The sequence below is a fragment of the Panthera uncia genome, assembly GCF_023721935.1.
Source record: "Panthera uncia isolate 11264 chromosome B3 unlocalized genomic scaffold, Puncia_PCG_1.0 HiC_scaffold_1, whole genome shotgun sequence".
NCBI lineage: Eukaryota > Metazoa > Chordata > Mammalia > Carnivora > Felidae > Panthera > Panthera uncia.
Genome location: NW_026057582.1, coordinates 92,206,071 through 92,210,371, shown reverse-complemented (window position 1 = coordinate 92,210,371; position 4,301 = coordinate 92,206,071).

Sequence of the window (4,301 nt, the reverse complement as noted above, 5' to 3'; positions counted from 1 at the left end):
GAGAAGAGAAGAGAAGAGAAGAGAAGAGAAGAGAAGAGAAGAGAAGAGAAAAAAGAAAAGAAAAGAAAAAGGAAGAAGAAAAGGCAACTGACTTTTGTGTGTTGACTTTGTAACCAGCTACTTTGCTGAATTCATCTATAAGTTCTAACAGGTGTTTTGTTTTGTTTTTTGTTTGTATGTGTTTTGTAGAATCTTTAGAGTAGCCGCTATTCTACTAAGAGCTGAAATTAACAAAAATTAACCATCCAAACCTTCCCCTGGAATTGCAAGCTGGGCTTATTCAATAGACTCCAGGATTCTAAAATAGATCAGATTCTTCCAGCTCAATTGTTGTCTAGCTGGGGAGATGGTTTGCTGGTGCTTCCTGCTCCACCACCTTCCCAGCATCCTCAATGGCACATTCACTCTTGGGTCTCCTGCTTATTCACCCCGTGCCCTATCATGCCTATATATGTATGACCTCCAGCTCTCAGGCTTCGCCACCTGCATAGATGTTAAGACCACTGATGAGGCTGTGAATTCTGCTGAGCAATGAATCTCCTGGATAAATCAGTCCAGGACAACCAAAGACCCTGCTCTTCCAAACTAACTTCTCTTCCTCCTCATCTTTTTGCAATCAGGAATCTTTTCACTCTTTTTTTTTTTTTTTTTTTTTAAGAGAGAAAGAGAGAGTGTGGAGGAGGCGCAGAGGGAGAGAGAATCTTAAGCAGGCTCCATGCTCAGTACAGAGCCCAACACAGGGCTCTGTCTCACCACCGTGAGATCATGACCTGACCTGAAATCAAGAGTCAGTCACTCAACCAACTCAGCCACCCAGGTGCCCCACATTTTCACATTTTTGCACAACTTTCTATCAATGTGATCAAAATCCCAAGAAAAGGAGAGGGATCTTCATGCTGTACGTATATGTATACCCATGTGGGGGACACAAGCACCTTCTTTTCAAATTCCCAAAACCACAGAAAAAAACATTTTTTTTTCAAAGTCCAATCCAGTTGACAAATGTCCCAAAACTCTCTAAGCCACAAACAACAAGAACATTTGAAAGATTCTTGGTAGATGCTGAGCTTTCCAAGAGCCTGAACAAGGAAAACCACCCGTGAACACACGTGCTTGGTGCTTCTGAGGCTGGAGCAGGTCTTCTGCCCATTACCAGTTGGGAGAAGAATGGTGACATTTCACTTCCCACCCTTCATCCCGTTGCCTCTTGCCCTGAATGATACAGGTCTCATTGGTGGACTAATTATTGCCAGATTGATGTGAGGGGAGACTGCAGTTTGACTGGACTGCTGAAACTGGGCCTTTGTAGGGAATGGCTTCCTCCTAACTCCCCTCCCCCACATCATAAATGCCAGGAAGAAAAGACCCACAGGGGAGTGGGTGACCCTCACGGTCGTGGCTGGCCAATTCCTCACTTGCCTGCAAGTTCCCAGAGGAAATGCAAACAAATCAGACCACACTTGGCTGCTGGCCAATGAATCTTTGAACTTCTTCAATAAAGTCTTTAAAACTTTGGTTCTGACCCAAATCTTTTGCTGCAACATAAAAACTGCTAGGCCTCAAGTCTCTCTGTTTAGGGAAACAGTGTGTCTGTGGCATTTGAATAAGGGTGTTTATCTCAGAGATGGTTCCTTGAGCTCCACCAGGTTCTGTAGAAAGCTCACTGTGCCTCACTTTTCTTCAAACCTTCCTGAATATTTGGTGTGTTTCCCTCTACCCTTTACCTGTTGGGTGTGTTTACTTGTGACTATTCCTAATTCCATCCTCTTTCTGTGTAACCTCCAGTTGTGCTTTGTAAAAGGGCCCAGACATTGCTGAATTTCCACTGAAACCCAGACAAGAGAAAAACTCTCCAGCAGGAGGCATTTAAACGGTAGCTGGAGGCATTTAAACGGTATTGATTGAAAAAAATAAAATAAAAAATAAAAAAATAAACAAACGGTATTGATTGGCCACCTGGTATTCACTATCCAAAGTGGTCCTGGAACTACACTATTACCAAAAAAAAAAAAAAATAAAGAAATTTAAAGAATTGGTGAGATATGCAATGCACTGTGTTTCTTTTATGCCAAAGTGTATATTAGATTGTTTTTTCAACCCCCCTAGTTGCTGCTTACTTCTGCAGCAGATAATATGGCAGATACCCGCCCTCCAAAGCCAAATCTCCTGCCCTTATAAACAGAAGCCACAGGAGGAGGGAGAACCAAGTTTTCCAGACCTAGGCATTCCTCTTAGCCCATGTGTTCTCCAAATCAATACCCTTACTACATCCACTTCCATACCTTCCTGGAAATAAAATGGAGTCCACTTGGAGCCTTTGACAGGAAGTCTGGAAGAAAGGAGCTGCCAGCAAACCACTAAGCAGTGATGTTTTAACTTCTATCCCCAATCTACCTACACAACATGGACATTCAAACAGCAGCCAAACGCTCCCTAGTGTGTCCTGAACTAGGCTTGAACCTCCTCAGCCTGAAATCTGCCTGCACCAAACCTGTAGAATATCCGGGAATCAACAGTTTTAAGTTCCCCCAGAGCATCTCAAGTAGCTGGGAAAGGAGAGCAGGAGAGAATTCCAGACTCAAGGAAGGAAAAATACACAGATCATATGTTTTCAGAAAATTGGAGTGATCAGTAATTGTTAACCCATTTCCATAATCCATATAATTAAGGTGCTCTTAATTAACACCTTCATTGAGTCAGGCCCAAACTGTTAATTTTCACCTGAATAACTTTTAGTGACAATTGATGGAAATCAACTCCATTTTAGAATTAATTTTCTCTTAAGGCACACTTCCAGATGTGTCACAGGGCATTAAGTGTTGTAAAATAGTGTTTTCTGTTACTTTAAGAACTATTTTTTCTGTTTATTTATTTAAGAGATGGAGGGGCAGAGAGACAGGGAGAGAGAGAACCCAAGCAGAGTCCACACTGCCAGCGCATAGCCTGATGCAGGGCTCAAACCCATGAACCGTGAGATCATGACCTGAGCCAAAATCAAGAGTCAGACGCTTAACCAACTGAGCCACCCAGGGGCCCCTTTGTTATTCTTAAAGTGTTAGTATAAGTTTATACATACATAAGTGTGCTGCGTCTAGTATTTCAGGACAGCACCAAATCATTTATGATGAGGTACAGCATTAACCAGAGAAAAAGAGGCTCTAAAGAAAGAGGCTTGCTTCCCTAGTAGGCATCCTTCCTTTTTGGACTGGTGGCAACATACATCATCTCCTCCCCACCAAACAGGCTTACTTCAGCCACCCATAAAACAATTTCATATTCTTTCATAATATTTGTGGATTAAATGTGATACTTGGCCTCGTTTTGTTCAATTTTCATGTTCTTCTTACCGTTATATTTATATATTTACATGGAAACTTCTAAAATTGGCCAGAGCTCTGTTGGAGCAAATTCTGAGAGCAGATGAAATAACATATTCATAGATTATTTATGATGGTGTAACTTTCTAAAGTGCTATGAAATCAACTCATATGAAGATAATATTGCTAGTGCTGGTATTTATGGCAGTCATAAAAGAACGTGTTGGATGCCTATTTTGGGTAATGGCAGCTTTTAGGGCTTTAGAAGAGTCCCTCACTGTAGTCATTTTGTTTAACATTATTCTTCCCTCTGGGGAATTTCTGGATGGCTGTTTAAGAGGAGGCTGACCCTGGACGGAGGCCGCCAGGGCTACATATATAAGGGGGTGCAGTCACTGTCACTTGCCCGGGTAAACAGTGGTTTCTTAGGTTGTCACATGTCCCATCCTGGGCTGCCTTGACTCTCACACATTGCTGGTGGGAATGTAAAATGGTGAGACCACTGTGGGAAACAGTGTGGTAGTTTCTCAAAAAGTTCAACATGGAGTCACCACATGACCCAGCAATTCCGAACCCTGCATCTGGCTCTGTGCTGACAGCGTGGAACCTGCTTGGGATTCTCTCTCTCCATTCTCTCTGCCCCTCCTCTGTTTGTGTTCTCTCTCTCTCTCTCTCTCTCTCAAAAATAAACTAAAACAATAATAATCCAGATTAACAGGCAATAGCTCCTTGGTACCCTGAGGACCAAGACACTACACACTCTTAACTGGGAGAAGGTCCCTTCTGAACACCTTGCAGGCTCCTGAAGATACCCGTGTCCACACCCTCACTGCACTCTGCCTTCCAGATCGTTCCCCAAATCGAGAACTCCCCAAGGGCAAGGACCCGATCTCATTTTCCAGGACCTAGCACCATGACTGACCTATAAAAGAAAGGAAGGAAAAAAAGCAAAGGAGGAAAGAGCACCACTTTTGGTCAACACTG